This window comes from Cheilinus undulatus, linkage group 4 (assembly GCF_018320785.1).
Source record: "Cheilinus undulatus linkage group 4, ASM1832078v1, whole genome shotgun sequence".
Classification (NCBI taxonomy): domain Eukaryota; kingdom Metazoa; phylum Chordata; class Actinopteri; order Labriformes; family Labridae; genus Cheilinus; species Cheilinus undulatus.
Genome location: NC_054868.1, coordinates 36,062,173 through 36,081,804, shown reverse-complemented (window position 1 = coordinate 36,081,804; position 19,632 = coordinate 36,062,173). Strand labels below are relative to the sequence as shown.

The following is a 19,632-nucleotide window of genomic DNA, read 5'->3' as shown; positions in this document are numbered from 1 at the left end:
AAGGGTTGTGTGATAAAAGCTTGTCCAGGCTTTAGATGGAAGCTTTTTTAATTCCTGCCCGCTGGTGCTCTGAGGTTTTTTTTTTTTAATGCCTGACCATATCACTACTTTCAAGTTACAAAAGTAGCTTGATATTTAAGAATGTTTTTATTTTGGCACTTTGGCATAGTCGTAAATGGCTCAAAACATGGCGTTTTTGGTAGCATTTCTTCATGCAGAAATCACTTCTTGCCCTTAACGGACATCATTTACAAAGAACCACTATCATTGTCTATGAACTGAGGGCCTGCTGTCCAGCATTTCCACAGCGCTCTTGATTGGAAAAAGTTCAACTTTTGGACCAGTGCTGCTTGTCAATGTAAATGTAAATGTAAGTGTAAATCAAAAAGGGGTGGGACTTGTGATGTGTAGGGATGAGTATCGAGATCCAGTACCAACATGGTCCCAGTACTACCACATTCAATACCTACCAGTCTAAATTACAACAGAGATTTCAATACTTTTTTCCATACGACAGCACCCCAATGCAACCACCTGCCACCCGAAGGAATAGGTTAAGAAATCTGGGTGATTTATATGCACTCATTTATTTCAGCTGAGCATAAATGTCTTTAAATTGCGTTGCTGTCAGGACATATGTCTCTTATCTACAGAGGAAATAATCACACTGACTGACATTTACCTTGTTTTTCTCTGATGCAATGCCAGAATATGAGTTTTGCTTCAGCCTCTTACATAAAGAAGTTGCACTGGTTTCCTTTTCTTATCCCATGTTTTACTGTCATTTATGATACCCAGACAGCTTTTATTCTCCTGCTGACTGTCAACACATATTTTTTCTCTCAAAAGTATTGATTTAGGCATAGTTTGGGCACCATCACCATAAAAAGTATCAATCTAGCACTAGAATCAGAAAAAAACTAAATGTTTTCCAATCCTAGTGATTCAACAAACTGTTACTGAGGAAATACCAATCCAATGTGTCTTTCAGGGTGTAATACTGCAAATGCCAAAACAGCATTTAGATAGTTTTCATTCTTCTTGGTGATACTTCCTTAAATAAAGGAAATTAAGCTCTCTGAGCTTTTTAAAAAACCACAAGATACTATCGAGGAAAGCTTTTATCAACCTTTTAACCTAGAAACATCAAACACCAGTAAACACATTATGAAACAGAAGTTATGGATGCTGTCAGAGCAAAAAGCACCCAGGGCTCAACTTTGCTGTTCATCAAACAACTAAAGCTGCTTCATTTATGAATACACATATATCAACTGATGGAAATAATGCCAAAGAATCGTTTTTAATACAATTCTCGTAATCTTATTTTACTGTGAAGTGGCACTTTCAGACAGTTTAATAGAAACTTAACAAATGTTAGTCACAATGATTTAACTAAAGCATTAAATGAAGAAAAACAGACTTTGGCTGGACCATAGGTTTTAGCTCATACCTGAGTACTAAAGCAGTAAATTTAAAGGGCATTAGCCTCATTAGAAAACCAAGCATGTTTTTAATATCCTGAGTTCAACAGACCTCTGAACCAAACAAATAGAAGTTAAAATGATTTAAATCACTCTTTTAATGTCTCAATGCAGAAATGCTGTGAGATTGTTCAGACTAACAGATTTTAGTAAGACAGTTGAGAGTGCGCTCAGCTGAGCTGCCAGTGAAACTTCATCCCTAGCAACCACTACCAGTGCAATTAGGTCAGATGACTTGCATTCTACGGTGTTTTAAATCCCCTCCCCTGTAAATATAGAGCCGCTGCTCTGCAAACCTCATGACCTCGGACAACATTTTCACAACTCTGCATTCCAGAAGCTATGTAAACAACAGAGACATGGGTACAAAAAGTTAAGAATCTCCTAAAGGTCATTATAAAATCTAAGATGATATAAAGTCACTGAAATCAACACTTTAGCGTGTATGATATAGTTTTGTGCACAACATTACGGGTCCAGTTTATGTGGGATTTAAAATGGAGGCTGAAAAAGCTGAGCTGGCGATGGCACAAGGACTATCTGTGTACACTTTTGCCAGTTTCTGGGACAGTTTGACGATTCTTTAAGACATGTCTGTGAACATTTTGGATCATAACAGTTCTTGACTGAGGGAGTTGATTCCACTGAAGTTAGTTTTGGAGACAAGCGAAAGTGTGAACTCCCCATATCAAGCCCACTGCAAAGATACGTAGTTCTGTTAATGTGGTATTACTGATGGACAAATGCTAGTCAGGACAGATGTTCATTCATGTGCTGCATCATACCTAGTCTCTCACACTTGTGATTTATGTCATAGGGCATGCTCTCACAGTGTGTTCAATGCATCTCACATGGTTGCATGTGCCTCCCCTCCCTCTCTCTCCTCTCTCTTTCTTTCTATCAGTCTGAACATATGACACTCGCCCTGTTAGTGTTAAGAAACAAACAACCCCTTTGTCTGCAGTCATTTTTGTTACCCTCCAAACGGTCATGCCAGCCTGATCATCGTAACATTTTTGGTTTTTGCTCCATCACAAGTATCCTTAGCAAAGAGGGATCTGAACTCTGGCAGTGCCTCAGCTTGAAATTAGAGGGAATATTTACACAAATTCAAAATTCCCTTGAAAACAGTTTCTTATTCTTTTATTTGTTTTTTTTGTTCTGCTTCAATTAATTAGAAATATTTTGTTCATCACTAAGCTTTAGAGGAACTGATAATCAGTTTATTACTTCAGGACAGAGTCATGCTAGGTCTTTCCACGTGTTTCCAGGCTCAGTTGTAAGCCACGCTAACCGGCTGCTGGCGTAATCTTTATGTTTACCATTCAAATATGATTCCTGGCACTGCAACCAAGTTTCTAGGAATAATTCTCAAACTTTCTTTTAATGCCATCAGCTAATCTAAAGCATTAATGTTTCACACTGCTTTAGATCATGTCTCCAAACTATGTTGAACTTGTAGAAAGCAGTAGACCATCTGTGTAACATTTGGGGCTTTTTCATCATAATTGAATTAAGATGTGCTGATCTTTTCTGAAACATGTGAAGGTTATTAATGCAGATTGAGGTTCAGAGTTTATGGTTTCAATTGTGAAGGAAATTTGCCCTGCACATCCTCAGGTCTTATTTTTTTGTGTCAGGTAGAGTGATGTTACTTCCTGTTGATGCTCACTGTGGCCTCATCACTACATTGTGACGTAATGAGCATCCTGCAGCCAAAGAGGTCTTGTTTTCTTCCTTTTACTGTACTTTACATCCCCTGATGGTTGACCTAGAACAGCAAAGTTCTGCAGGTGAAACCTGCTTTCTGAGACTACTGACTACCAATTGACTGCATATGAAATCATTCCAATTAAATGTGAAAAATGTACCAGTTATAGTCAAAGTCCTTTGTCTCACTTTCACACTGTTCCTGTGGGATTTTCAGTGATAAATGCATGCAAATGCATGTTAATGCTATTCAATATCCTGATTCTTTCCTTTGAATCTAAATATAAGAATAATAGATTTCCTCAGAAACACATGGGACAAACATTTCTGTTTGTAATTTCTTCCCTAGAGAGCCTCCTCCCCCTGCATAAGCAGAAGGCCTCTGTACAATTTACATTGTTCTTTATGTGTAATGCAAGACAGATGTGGCTGTCTTATGGAGAGTCCCACTGCAGTCTTTGTGCTATGGCAGCGTGACGACTGTCCTTTTTTCTTTTATTTAGAGACCATCATTTTTCATGAAAGCAAAGTTGAGCTACTCAGCCTCATTTATGGGATTTATTGCTTTCAGATTAAAAGATAATAGTGAATACACTAGTAAAGTAGAACTGCAAAAGTCTCTCATTGGTTATCAGTTTAAGGTTTGGGGATATGAATTGATACACATTCACTTGTGAAATGACTGTAAATGATTTTTGCTGTTACAGCGTACAACAGGTTAGGAAATGTGAAATCTTTATGAAGTGTCAGCACAGGCAAATCTTGATAAAGTTCCATTAAAAATTCATAAATATGATTTGCTATGACAAGATAAATTAGTGAAGTCTTGTGAGTCTCAGGATTTTCTTAGTTTTAGCTGTGTACCCTTGCCTTTAAAGAGGATGAATACTTTTCCTCACCAAGCACATAACTAGTAACCTGACAATACTAAGCTTTTGGAGAAGGGCAAAGGCTTTGAAAAAACTCAGAGTGTGATTGGATGAACGTTCTATCTGTCACATCTTTACGGGCCAATCAGAGCAACAAAACACGCGTCGTAGCCGCGACTGAGTTGCGCACGCGCAGCTACTGAGGAATAACGCGAACTGTGGTGACTGTAGACATGTCAGTACACGACTTTTGTCGTTTTTGAAAAGAAAACAACTCACTGCTGTTCTTTGTTCTTCTTTAACGAAGAAATGGCGTCAAGTTCTGGTAAAACTGGCGCTTTAGCAGCATCCACGCTAAGCTCTTCCATCATAATTGCACCAGCCTCTTGTTCCTGCTTGCTTACGTCACGACTCTGCCGTGCCTGAAAGTACTGCCACTCCTGGTCCTGTCACTTTCTAACCAGGCCTAAACAGTTCAGACGGGAGCTTTGCAAGATGGACTTGCCAGTGAAAACAAGGAAACGTGCGTATCGGTATGCTTTGCAAGGTTATATAACTAGTGGGGCGGCATTGGTGGAAATAGGTAGAGTTGGTCATATTGCAGTCGGAAGGTTGTGGGTTCGAGCCCCAGCTCCTGCAGTCACATGCTGATGTGTCCTTGGGAAAGACACTTATCCTCAATTTGCTTTAACTGCTTTGTTGGTAATGTGTAAACGGGCATGGATGCGTATGAATGGGATTAGCTAATACTAATGACCAGTTCTCCACCTTCATCAGTGTGATAACTGTCGTGTAAGAGCACTTTGAGTAGTCAGACAACTAGAAAATTGCTATACAAGCTCAAGTCCATTCACCATTTTAGAGTTTCATGGCTTAAAAGAACTTGAAGTTGTCAATCTGAAAAGAGTAACTCTATATTCAATGAAGACAAAACTGGTGGCAGATAGATATCTGCGAATGAAGTATTGTGTTAAACCTCACTAGAGGTAAAAGATAAACACATGAAAGACTGACTGGCTCTGAAACCACAAACTGTACAGATATTGACAGGACAGGAAGTGACAAAGGTTAAAGAAGGTTAAATAACTTTTGGAACATAGATCCTCTTGAAGCCCTAAGTTTTGCCATTCTAATGGTGCTATCTGTGCCTCTGTAGCTCTAACAGAAGCTTTTCTAGTGAGCCTGGAACTTGGGTGACTTTCCAGGATTTCTAAAGGTTACATTCACACCAGTTACTCCAATACTGAACATCATTTTATCCATTTTTTAATATTTTTCTTTATCGTTTCTGCTGCTAGCGGCTAATGCTATCTGCCGTGTTTGCTTTGTGACAGGCTGTGACAACCGATTGCAGGTGTCACTATGCAGATCATGCAGGAGACAGTCTTATTAGCTCATAATGGAAAGAAAGACTGACAGCCTGTGATGTGGCCCTCTGTGTCACTACAGACAGAAACTGCTTTGAACAATGGCTCAAACTGAGCCAATTCTAAGAAGTGAGATGCCATTTATTGTGAATATTTTGGAGACTTTCTGTCACAGAATGGTTATTTTGTCACTTTTTGGTCTTCAGAAGGAGAAAAAGTTATTGTTTACTTTGTGTCACACATAAAAATAATTGAGTTTCAATTTCCATTTAATTTTTCATTTGTCTTTATAGCCCCAAAACTTTTAAAAAAATCCAAGTGACATTACTGCAGCACACATCTTACTACTATAATTGGAGAGCTTTCTGTCTGTCTGCATATCTTGATTTGCAAACCTCCCTGTTGCTCCAGTTGTCATTCATACCTCTCAGAGAGCTTCTTGGGTATACTGGTTCAAAAATAGAACCATGATAAAATCTTAGATATTTATAGATTTTGTATTAAATAACAAAATTGCCATTTTTCGCTTTAGTTTGCTCCCCCTCACAATCACCAATACGGCTGACGTACGATGAGTGTATTCACTTCCTATTTGTGTGGTTGCTCTGTTGTTGTGTTTCTCTATGCGTTGATTGAGCTAAAGTTCAATTTTTCACTCTTTCCACCACTGTTTTATAGCTGTTGGGCATTTAGGCATACATTAAGTTAACTACAAGCATCCTCACGGTTTAGCTGCTTTTCTCTTAGCCTCCCTTTTCTCTTTTACAACTCAACCTAGCTTAGCCTCGCCTTCTCTGTCTGCTTCTGCCTCTCCTGCTCAGTGTGCCAGACATTCAGCTTTTTCCCGTCCTCTACTGATAATGGTACATGCATAAAATGTAGTTTATATGTAGCTCTGCAAATAGAGAGTAGATCTCAACCTACTTTCCTGAGGGGAAAGCAAGGTGTCCAGTAGCAGCTTACAAACATGACATGAAACGTGTCCCACATATAAGCACCCCCTCATTAACCAAAGCATAATTTACACAAACGTCTACACAGAAGTGACAAAATGTACCAAATTAAAAATACTTTAAAATTAAAAATTATACTATAACCACAAGTTGAATACAGAATTAAAGACAAAAAATTAAGAATCTTTGCAGATGAACAAATGAGCCTATATACAATTTACAGCAACGTACGTTTTGACCTATACAAGAAGAAAACCAATGCAAAAACTTCAGCTACATAACACTGTTTAAAGGAGAAGAAATGTCTTTTGAGTTTGGACCAAACAAATGTTGAACAACTTTGTTACTGTTTTTAGTATATACAGGTCTGTGTGGATTGATAGTATGGTTGAAAGATGTATATAGGGTGCAAGAATGCTGACTACACATGATCAGAAGTATAACATACACAAGAGTGTGGGCAGCTTTTCATAAGATAAAATCATTTAACACACTTGATCAGGGCAAAATGTGCATATGAGTTACAGTGAAAATATTCATTACTAATACTTAATAATATCACTTGTGCTAATGTGCATATTAGATGTCTGAGATGTATTCCTGAGACTAGAGAAGTCAGCGGGCATAGTGAGGTGTATTCTTTGGGCCAGAGCGGGCTTGAAATAAGAATCAGCTTTATTGTACATTTATGCAACAAGTCATTTGACTTTGGTTAGGTTTCCTCTCACTGTACAGGAATTAAACATTGCATACAAAAATACATAAACTTGCAAAGTATTGAATTATGATTTACATATGTACAAGCTTTTGTTGATATCATTTCTAGTACTCTTAAAGCCCAGGTTATCCTGAAAAAAGGATGTTTAGAGCTTGAGTGTGCACCACAGGGTTGATGTTTCACAAGCTTTTTAAGAGAATAAGTCCAGGCAAGACAAAAAGGTCAGAAAGTAGCTTTGGGCTCAAAGGGTTAAAGTCCTTGGACTCAAAGACAAGTCTTTCAAGTCTCTGGCTTAGATATTAAAAACAGATGAACTGATACTAAAATGTCAATATTTCCTGACTATGACAGAAAATGTTGTGGGTGTTTTTTGAGCTCTGGGATTTGTGGTTGTAAACACCTCATAACTGAGTAATATCTTATTAGTCAAGAACATTTCATGATAAATCATCAGAAAAGCTATGAAGCAATAACTTGGCGGTTTTAGAAGATGGCAGTGGTAGAGATAACCCAACAGCTTTTGTTTCAGGATAAACCCCGCCTCTGTACTTTTCTTCAATCTAACTTGTTTGACAGGTATTCTGGGAAAACTGAAAACCCAACACACCTACTAGCATATACTACTAGTACCCTTTTTAGTTAAATCTATCAGATCTCTCTTTAATTTGGTCTTAATCTACTTAATGAAGCAACTTAGTTGTAGTTTTTGCTTTATTAATCCAGAACATATTGATATGATATAAGGCCTTGAACCTAAATCACACCATCAATATTATCCTATCTTTTATTAATGTCTTTCCCTTAGAACAGTATAGTAGAAAAAAGTACCCCAGCCCTGAGCCAATAACACTAGCAAGTGTAGTCTGTTTCTCAAAAGAGGTCAGCCCTGATGGTAGATATGTGTTGAACATTAGCCCAGATCTGACTTCACAAACCTGTTTGTCTTGCATTTTCCTGTTCAGTCAACACAACCTGAAAAGAAACCCAGCCTGGCTTAAAAAGCACCCTGTGCAAAGCTTACACAGAGAATCTAAACCCTTTTCCGTGCCTTCTAGCAGCATCACATGGACACTCTAATTAAGAAATAGGCTTCTGAGCATACAAACCCACTAACCTTCCCCCCTCACCCCTCACAGTGCTGCACTCTTCCTTCAAACTGCTTGTCCCTTTGTCTATGCAACAGTCAATATATCTGACTAACTTGATGAACTGTGCGCATGGCAAAGTTAATTTCTTTCAGAGTGCATGGTAGCCATGGCGACCATCTTATGAGTGCTCCAGAGCCCATCTGGTCTAAACATTAGCCTGGCTCTGCTGACTGCAGAATAGGCTGCTTTGCAGTGGTGTGCACATGTGCTTTACACATTGATCCTGCCAGGAAATCAATAATGTCACATATCCACAAACCTACATTTCTACAAATTCTTACTAAGACCTTTATGCTTTAGAAATATGTGGACCAATAGAACCTGAGATAATACATTTCTGTTCTTAATTGATGTTTCACAGCTTTCATTAGCCCCTTATGTACTTTTGGTTGCATTTTTTTCTTACAACCTCATCATAAAAGACATAGTTTCTCTTGGTAAAAATTGAGGAAATTATTCATTATATTAACCTGTTAATCCTCAGTCATTTCCCCATCCACTACATCCTGGCATGAGATGGGAAACTCAGACACAAAGCCAGGCAATGGACAATTCTTATTCCCCTGTTTCTTCAATGCACCCTCCAGCCTGACAGTTTTTGCATAGGATTTGCTTAGGGGCACATTTATTTATATATATTTCCTCTGTGCTGCATGATCCAAATTCAAACCAGTTTCCAATTAAACAAAAAAACGGAGATGAACTATAAACAGAGCACAGGGAAACATTATATTGATGGAAAATTAAAACACAGCATGGCAGTCAGGAATTTTAAATAGACTACCAGGCAAGATTTCAGTCTTATAGAAGACAATCATTTATCTCAAACAAAAAACAACATAGTCCAGACACGGAGCAAAAAATGTATTCTGATAGCTCCTATACCTTTGAGTTGAAAATATTTGCTCTCTGTTCTTTTTTCATCTGAAAAGTGGATGCAGTGATATGCCTTCCTTCCAACCTAAGCTGCTGTTGCTAAGCTGCCTCTTTCCCTCCACTGAGAGGGAGGCACGTGACTCTCATTGAATGGAAATCACAAATCCTTTTGAGTGAAGGATATTTTCAGTGATTCATGGCTTCAGTGTAAGCATTTATAAACGCTTCACTACAACTCTTAGCTCACTTTGCATTTTAGCAGGTGCACATGGTATTCAGACCCCCTCACTTTTTACAGTTTCATTATGTTGCAGCCTGATAGTACAGTCAAAACAGGGTTTTGGTATTTAAAGATGTTTTCTTTTTGGGCTTTTAATGCCTTTATTGATAGCGGAGGACAGTAGATAGAACTGGAAACTTGGATGAGAGCAGGGAACAGACATGCCACAGGCTGGATTCGAACCCGGGCCGGCTGCATACATGGGGCGCGCCTCAAACTACTAGGCCACCTGCGCCTCAGGAAGGTCCACTTTCACGTGTTTTCCACTAAGCAGAGTTTTCTAACTAGCCACTCTGCCATAAAGCCCAGATCGATGGAGAGCCACGGTGATGGTTGTCCTTCTGAAACTCTGTCCCATCTCCACACAGGGTCGCTGGGACTCAGTCAGAGTGACCAGGGAGTTCTTGGTCACCTCTCTTACTAAAGCCCTTCTCCCACCATTGCTCAGTTTGGCCAGTTCCTAGAAGAGTCCTGGTTGTGCCAAACTTCTTACATTTTTGAATTATGGAGCTTGTGCTAGCGTTGTAGTTAAGATCACATATAGATGCCTGAGACCAGAGTACACTGAGACCAAGGCTTTTGGGGGTTGAGACCAAGTTGGAGTGAAATTACACATGAATTGAAGCAAGGGCTTCTACTTATTACATTTAGAAAGTCAAAGAATAGCACATTGGTGGTGGTCTTGACCAGTCTTAATGGAAAATTCTGAGTCCTGCTAGACCGAGAAAAGACCAAGTAAAAATGCTCTTGATTTGGAGACAAGACTACAACATTCAAAATCTGGTCCTAAGACCGGTTTCAAGACCAAAAGCACTCTCAGGTACTACAAGACTACACTGTGCTCTTGGGAGCTGTCAGTGCAACAGTATTTTTTGTAACCTTCCTCAGATTTATGTCTTACGACAATCCTGTCTTTGAGCTTTGCGAGCAGTTCGTTTGACCCCATGGCTTAGAGTCATTATGCATTTTCAGCTTTGAGGCCTTCCAAGTAGAGGCGTATGCCTTTCCAAATCATGTCCAATCAGTTTAATTTACTACAGGTGGACTCTAATTCAGGTGTAGAAAAATCTCAGTAATGATCCAGAGAAATGGAAGGAACCTTTTTCATTTAAATACAATATTCTGAAAATGAGGTGTCCACTTTGTCATGATGGGGTACTAAGTGTGGATTAATGAGAATAAAAATGATTTTATTTTTCAACTGTAGCATCAGGCTGCAGCATAACATAAAATAGTCTTGTGGGGCTTTCTTTCAAAACAAACTTGTGGTTCAAAAATGGCAGGACCTTTATTGTGTTCTCCAACATTTTCAAAACTTGCTTTGGTAGTTAAGCTGGAGTTGCAAGTCTCACTATACTGAAAATGTGCTCAACTTCTGCACTTTTTCATCAGAACCTAGAGCTGTAAACCACACAACAAGAACACATATGGAGTCTAAAACTTGGTCAGATCTTCTTTGAGCAGTGCATCTTGGAAAGACACCAGCTGCTGCACTCGTGCATTCCACTCAGGAAACATAATATCAAGCCTGAGCCACTCAAAGCCTTCAGAAGTAGTTAGTGATGTCATTCAAAGCCTTCGGTAGGGTTACGCTTCTAAATGACATTCAGGACCAGCTGTCTGTCTTTGTGCTCCGTGTATAGACAACAGGGGGCCATGGGGCCTAACCTTTTCAATGACAGCTTCTAGCAGCCAAGCCGTCCATATCAGACAGCCATTTTAGAAGAGGGCCATCACAAGCAGTTGTTTAGATCACTGTGCACCCCCTGAAGATTGTGCCATCATTGCAGAGATTTGTATCACACAAGCAGGGGCTTAAGCTATGGATATACCTTTTCAGATATCGATCTTTGAGCAGAAGATGCATTTTGACTAACAAAAGGAAGACAGGCTCTTTTGTTCTGAAAGCTTTTTTTCCTTCCAATGAACCTCTTTGAGTAAGACCTGTGACAAAGCCTTCTTACTGTCAGAGATTTTGATTCAAGCAGAAGTGACTGACACTACTCTTTATGACAGGAGACTCTACTTAGGGCAAGATCCTAGCATGAGGTTAGATCACTTTTCAAGATTTCTGATGCGTATTGACAGCCTGGTCTGAGGTTTAGAATTTCTTTAAACATTGATATTCTTACGTTTATTAAGTAACCTCGGCTAGTATGGAAAGCCAGAGACATTATTCTGAAGACTTTCTCTATGAGCTCTAGCATTATCTCAGCATTTTTCATCAGTAAATGTCAGGGAAGTTCAGTTTAAAGCAGTTTTTTTCTCTAAATAAGTTGTTTGTACAAGCAGAGAGCTGCATTTGGGCTGAAATTGGCCTTTCCTGAGTCTATGCAAGTGAGTTGGGTTTTGTTGCATGAACCCTACAAATATAGCCTTTTCCTTTGCATGCCATCAAGCTTGATCCAAAAGGAGAGTATACAGAGTCGTGCAGCATGACTTAGAGGCTTAATCACCTCCCCCCCGGTACTGTTTAGGCCTTCACCTGTGCAGGAGCACTAAAACAGTCACATCAGCATAGGAAAAAACCTCTCAGCCTCGCCACCTTCTTGAGCACAGACACCAGCCCCGGCTGCGGCTCTTCATTTCCTTTTTTAATCTCGACTTCTAATAACCATACTGCCGAAAAACACGCATTTAACAAGGCTGTCCAAGCGTAGGAGAAGGCGCCCAGGCGAGAAGCGGGAAAGAGATGCTACTCGCTTTGGGGTGGGTTACGTAACATCTCACTTGCCTCTCTCTCTGCGGAATGCCAGGATAGTGTTTGTAAACAGAGCGGCCATGTGCATGCGCTCACGTGGAGGAAGCTTTTGAGTCGCTGCCCTCGCTGTCTCACCCCTGAGGTAAAGCCTGACATCGATACATGCTCACAGGGACAGCAACACTCCCTGAAACTCCTGTGCCACTCAAACAGAGCCTTATCACTGTCACTCCATAATTACGCCTGCGCCTGGATAACAACGCAAGACATGGTGGTCAAAAAGGGCCACGAGTCTTAGTTTGGGATTTACACTTTATCTGACTGAGTAATCCTTTGGGATGTTTGTGTCTCTGACTCGTATTAACATTATAGCTACAGCAGTGACCAATAAACCACTGTGACCACAGTTTCTTCAAAATCTATTAAATACAGTCGGCCCTTTATGGAAAAAACTGATTCTTGTTTGGGATTGGGATTGGATCTCATCTGGCAGTAGTTGATAGCTGAGACATATGTGTTGTGATCTGGCCTTAATTGAAAGAAATTATATGGACTGATTTGCAGAAGAGACCAGCACTGAACCATAAGACTTGTTTCTTAATACAGATGGTCCATGCAAAGAGAATTCACAGTTCAAAGGGCTATTTGGCACATTGATCAAGCCTCACAAAACCGTACATAAAGCATGGATAAAACGTCAAGTAGATGTAAAAATGCATGCAAATATAATTCAAAACAATGCTTCAATCTGTCAAGACTGTCCTCTGCAACATGGCTCTAAGATTCCATTGTGGTTTGCTGCCTCTCTTTTGCTCTCCAGTGAAAAACAACCCCCAATAGCAGACAAGAGGGAGATCAATACTGCAGAAATCAATACATCTCTGAGTATCTCGCCATTTTGTCTCAAGCTATGACCAGCCAGCAGGCAGGTAGTGCAATCTAAAATGTCTAACCTGCCACTGGGCCTGTTCCTCTGTCATTGGTGCTACAGCCCCCTGGCTGGAAATATGATGCGTGGGCTGGACAGAGCAGTGTCAGAGGTCAGGGCTTGGGTGAGGGCTTGGGTATTGTAAGTGGACAGCATTGTTGTTGGACGCTATGGCAACTGGACATTCTTCCCGAAGGTGATATTGTCTTTGCCCTAGGAGTGACATAAAGGGGACTTACGGCCATGACGAAGGAGCAATCCAACCGCACGGCTTTATCTGTAGGTGTAGATGGAGGAGAGCAGCTATGTGTGTGTGATTGATCTATGTGGCCCTTCCCCCACTCACTCCCCTATAGACCCATTTAGTCCCTTTTGCAGCTGCTGGTATAACAGCAGCCCTGCAGAGCCTTCAGAAAGATTGTTTCTTTGTAGATTTAATAATGTGGAATTATTGTGCAAGTCAGGATTAGCATTTGCAAATCCCACATAGAGTACAACAACTGGAAACAAAGAGGAACACAGTTTGTACAAGCAACATTGTGACGACCATTAAAATAAGATTTTAGAAGAAAGCAATGAGCTGGGCTTAGTGCAATCCATCCAAACTGTGCAAACTAATGTGCTTAGGGAATATTTGTGAAAATATCATTAAATACACCACCAAATAGAAAATGCAGATATGATTTGTGAGCTAGTTGGACCTAAACAATACAACTTTTACTTTTCAGGCTGTAAAAGTATATTTTCTGCTTCCTTACGTGAAAAGTGATTCAAAGGGTCTTACACTGTGAAAAGAAATGGTGCTATGGGACGATCACTCATATCTAAGCAAGCACATGCGAAAAACCACAAATCACCTGATCTCATGCAGTCACAACATACTTTATGGACACTATGGAGATCCCCCCCTAGTGTTGACACTACACAGTCAGTGACCATGCTTACCATATCAAAACACAGCCATGCCATTGCGTCAGAGGGGTGCACCAACAATGTTGGTTTTAAAAGTAGGCTGTCAGCTCACTGGGACTAAACCGGCTCTTCTGCATGCAGTAGAGTCATTCTTTAAAGCTGCGTTTGTAAGTTTAAAGGTGCAGTGTGTTAAATGCAGGAATATTTGCAACATTTTGCAGTAAGAATCTAGATTTTAAGAAATGGGTTTCTGTTATTTTCTCCCTACTGTGGTACTGTAGAAACAGAAAATGCAAAAATACAAGATGACCAACTCCATAAAGGGAACCCTCCCTTTGTGTGAATAAGAAGCTTATTCAAAGTTAATAAAAGGTAAAATAATTGTATATTTTCAGGTGATTAATCACTAATTTAAACAGTCCTTATTATAATATTGCTTTTATTTTTACCAAGTTTGTCCCACTAAATGCTAAGAGGTCAAATAATACACACAGCACCTTTAAAGAGAGCGAGGAGGGATTTTGTGATAAATATAAACACGTCCTTCCAAAATATCATATCTCCAAAATCAGCACCTTTCAGGGAATGAATACAAAGCTGTATTTTCAATTAATTGAACACTGATTTGTGTTTAAAAAAAAAGGATCATGAGAAATGGTGGTACAAGGTTTTGACCTGATAGCAGAGATATCTAAATGCTGCATTCAGAACCAAAATTCACTGATTTTATATTGGAAATAATGACCCTGTTTGTGTTTCAGGCATCTGACAAGCAGCTGATCTAATCCAGACTTCACTGTCCATTCACATTTCACTTTTTTACCACAACAGTTCAGAAAAAAACATAAAGCTCCACCACTGTTTAGACCTCCTCTGAATTCCTACATTGCCTTTGCAGACAGCACCATCAGGTTACGATGCCCAGTAAAAGGTTAGTAATTATTCCCCACCTTGCAGGCATGCCTTTACTTTGCTCTTTTTTACCTGAGGCCATACAGTGGTTACATTACGACTGTGCTCAGTGGAATACACAAGCCCAATACACAAACCTGAGAAAGATCAGTAATATCCTAATGGGTCATTCAGATGTTAATAATAGATTAACACTTCCAGAGAAGAATCACTAACAAACAATTAGCTATTCACTAATAGAGATAACAAAGTAGACATTTACATGGTGCTGTTACGGATTCAGATAATGTGCAAACTAGGGCTGTCAAAAGACTTTCAACCTTGATTAATCTCACCCTTTTTATATCGTTTTAAAATTCCACTAGTTTGTGTTCAGAACTGTTTTAGTGCTGCCTTAACCTAAGGGTAACTAGCTTCTTGTTTGGATAAAGACCTGCTTTATAGGTAGACTTTAGCATGAACTTAGACGCAAACAAATAACTTGTTATGGATCCTAAAGGAAATAAGGGAACAGTGAAAAGGAAACACATGTTCAGATGAATTCTGACTTGTCCGCTGAGCTGCATGTGAGTTTTTGTTTGTTTGTATCTTTGTTTTTTTATATTTTTTTGGCTTTTTATGCCTTTATTAGAGAGGAGGACAGTGGATGGAGCTAGAAACTATGACGAGAGAGCGGGAGAGAGACACATGGAAAAGGAGCCACAGGCTGAATCTGAGCCTGGGCCACCAGCGCACATAGGGCACGACCCACCAGGCCATCTGCATCATGTGAGTTTTTAAAGCGAAATGAGACGTTAAAGGAAAAGGGTGGGCTTATTTTACATCACATGCTGACATGGAATAGCCAAAGTCTGTTGAAAGGGACAAAAGCATGAGATTAATCGTGGTTAAAAAAAAAAATGAGTACACTAATTGTAGACCAAGATAAATCGCGATTAACTCGATTAATCTTGACAGCCCTAGTGCAGACCAAAACCAAAAAATCCCTGTAAACCTCACTATTATCACACTTGTATCTGCACATCTAAAGTCACAATTTTCACATACTTTACACTCAACCTTGTGCTGCTTTTGAGAAACTACCACTCCATTTTAAGATGAGTTTGTCACTTTTTCATCAGAGTACCTTTACTCGTAACAGAATATTTTTGAATCAAGGTATTTTTAGCCTTTACCCTTGTTCTGGATTTGAATTCTTCCCTCACAGCTGCAGCTCACAGAGACACGCAAAGAAGTACACAAACACGCATTCCTCTTGGTTCTGTCAATAACCCATTTGTCAATAGTTCTGTTTCCAAAAACGTCCGCCTGATAGGACCTCTAACATGCTTGTTCTGCACTAAAAGTTAAGTCATCTTCTTCAACAAAAATGTATTTTTTTGCTTCTCTCTGGTAAACACCTCCTGTTTAGTTTCTGCTTAAAAAAAAAGAGGTAAAACCTGCTCCAGAATTACCAGCCTTGTTACCCCAGTTAATGGTGCAGTTGGATAGAGTTTCATTTCCTTCAGAGCTTTTCTGACCTTGTCTGCCTTCACTACACTCTGCCACTACTACAACTCTCCTCTTTTCTGCTTCTCCTTGGGGTTTGCCTTTGTGTCTGCTTGTCATTCAGTGGTGAAAGCAATGAAAGCTGATTAACAGAGATACACAAAGCCAGGAGCTATTCCAGCTCCACTGCTGTGCACAGTCTCTGCATGTCCAGTTTGGACTTTTACTCTCCTACACATGCAAACACTTCCATAGGCATGGTCTTTATAAGAAACAGCTGTTTGTTTTATATTTTATCACTTCTTTCATCATGCTTCAATAGTGGTTAATTACATATAAATGTTAAAAATGCATCCCCTCTTTTAAAACACTTGTTAAAAACACACATGAATGTGCCCTAATTATGTGTCTGTTTCTGTAAGCAGGGTTCCAATGTAAAGGAAAGGCAGAGAGCTTTAAAGAGGCATTTAAAGAAAAACTCCTGAACAAGCAGACGAAGTAGTCCTTTATCTGTGCTGCATTCAAAAGCAGCAAGAATGTGGAGTGAGCACCGGACACAGAAGGTATCCATGAGTCTCAGTTGGCATTAAAAGAAAGAAAATCGTCAGCCATGTTGGAGTAGCTTTATCTAATATCCCCTCCTTATTATGTTGGCTCTTGCTTTTACGGTGGGGGACGTTTGCCATTCCTCGCCTGATACAGAAAACAGCACCAGAAAAAAAAAACAGCCGTGGTTAAAGAGAAACAGGCAAAGCGCAACATTAACACACCGAGCAAAGTCTCACCTCCTGTTTACGTCCCTCCACTTTGTAGAAATTCCAATAAACCGTCTGGGTCTCCTCTTTAACAAATCCTAAAGGGCAGCCATCTTGCCTCCTTCTGTTCTTCTATGAAACAGACTATCCTCCACATCAATATTCATGGAAACCAGTCTGACGTCAGCTCTCATCATCAGGAGAAGCCCGGGTGTCGCTGTTTGGCGGCCTGAGAAGATCACTCATACGGGCTCTGGTGTGAAGACTCAAGTAGACGGGATGTTTCTGCAAGTCAGAGGAAGAGGAGCCTCGCTTTGCTGGCAAACCGAAATAATCACAAAAATACCTCCCGGCTGGGTCCTTCCCACACAAAGAGACAGGTTTTCTTTCCCTCCTCTGCTCCCTCCTCTTTTTTTTCTTCTTCCCTCAGCCGCACACAATAGTGAACACTATGATGGCTGCCCTCAAGCACTGGAGTGGATTCAGTGAGCAGGACAGGACTCCACCCCCTCAGTGCACTTTATGTTGAATTTTGCAACAACTCAACTGTCTGACTGAGGCTGGGGAAAAGATGCCTCCACCCCCTTCCTTTTTTTCTCAGACAGGAAGCCAAGTGACTCAGGGTTTTTCCCTCCCTCCCCACGCCAATCTTGACTTCCTCCTTTCATTTTCTTTCTTCTTCTGTCATTGGTTGCAGAAGATCCCCCTCTGGTGTAATACCACTCATTTTTTAAGATGCAATCAGAGGTGGCCAGATTGGAGTCAAACCAGTTTAGCAGTGCTCTCATTTTCCAGCCGCTGTGTCTTATTTTGGCACGCCTTGTCTGGCTCATTTTTAGAGCAGGGTGTAAGACAACTCTGCAGCCTGCATACAGGCAGCATAACTGTGCTTCATGTAGCTGCCAAGACCCACCTCCTGTTGACACTGGCCACGTGGGCCTGTGAGAGATAGAGGGAGCAGTGTGAGAGAGAAAAAAGAGGGGCTGAGGGTGGTTTAAAAACAAATCCAGACCAGGAAGGTTGCTGGAATAACATGAGAAGAGATGTCACTAAAAACAGCATCTACACTTTTACTAATTTACTGGTTTTTGTTTCATGCAGAGCTGGACTAGTTTGAAAAGTCTGCTGCATATTTTGCATCCTTAATATTCATAAGCAGTAAAACTTCAAACACATATCCTTTCTTAACACCCAGTCACACCTAAACCATTTAATTCCTCTTTTTCTTTACTAACAGGTGGGTCCTGTCTGAAAAATAATCTGCCTTTAGCCCCAGTTCAGGCTTAAACAGCGACCCCACCTCTTTCCCAGAAGCCCCTGCCTTGCTGCAGTGACATTTGTTGACTCAATAGTTTCAGGCCGAGAGCAGAAAAGGAGATTTGTTTTTACACAGAATGGGGGAGGGGAAGTGGCAGAGAGAGAGAGAGAGAGAGAGAGAGAGGGAGGAGGAGTCACTGGAGCTGCAAGCAGACCCTGTAAAGATAAAATAGAACCTTTTACACACAGGCTGGACTTTTTTTTTCTTCACATAACTCAGCCATTACTCAGGCGGATGTTAGGCTGATAAAGTGTTAACATTTTAATCCCTCTGTACAGATGCATTTCACTCAAACTGTGCCAACTTGCTGCTTGTGTGGACATTTTATTGGTCAAGCTTTGTCTGTGGGCCAGTGTAGAATGTCCACAAGGATTAGACACCCCTCTCTTTTCCCTTTTCCATTTTGGAAGTGAATTCATGCTAAAGTTGTCATTTATTTCCTATTGAAGTACAAAATGTTAAGAAACAAGAGGCATAGATCAAATAAAACATGTTAGCAAAGTTTAAGGATGTTTGTTTTGTAAAGAAATCTGCATAAAGCAGCTTAATATGCTAATAAACACACTTTGAAGCACTGATTGTCAATTTGCAGGTCCGGATCCTAAAGTGGGTCGGAGGTTGCTTTCAGTGCAAAGGAAAAAGGAACATACTGTAATTCTATGATGAATGGAACCATAAGAAAAAATAAAGTACCGTTTTACTTGGCAGATAAGGCTCTGCTCAAAAGATGCTCCCTGGGTTAGTCAAGCAGCATGCTATGACTTTCCAGGGAACTCATGGCTAGAAACCGTCATATGGATAGATACATTAATGACAGTACGTATTTGATACAATAAAATTTGTCCAGAAACAATCAATCCACAGTAGCATGAATCTGAATGCTTTATGCTATAAAGGAGGAGGCTGGGGTTGAGGAGGTTAAGCTTTCCCACCAGCAGCAGTATGATGCATTAGCATTAATGCAAGCATGGATTAGTGATAAGTACGTCATATTTAAATACACCGCTGTATTGAGAGAAAGAGCTGTGATTGGCTGTTGGCAGTAATTGGGATCAGCTGGCTGTCAGCTGATCACAGTTGGGCTTATGACTACTGTGTCCTGCATGAATTAATGCTAGGCTTCATTTACTTATCTCTTTCCCCCCACATAACAAAGCTGATTTTGCCAAGATAATAAGGAAATTCCTCCATAAATGAGGAAATTTCTATGGTA

General features: G+C 40.2%; 1 protein-coding gene across 1 annotated transcript in view; it reads right to left on the bottom strand.

Annotated features, from left to right (window-relative positions):
• The window catches only part of tet2 (tet methylcytosine dioxygenase 2), a 37,976-nt gene extending 20,455 nt beyond the window's left edge, over positions 1–17,521 (bottom strand). The window contains exon 1 of the mRNA XM_041784547.1: positions 17,132–17,521. The gene's annotated coding sequence lies outside the window, so the exon portion shown is untranslated. The remainder of the gene's footprint in view (positions 1–17,131) is intronic.
• Positions 17,522–19,632: the final 2,111 nt, after the last annotated feature.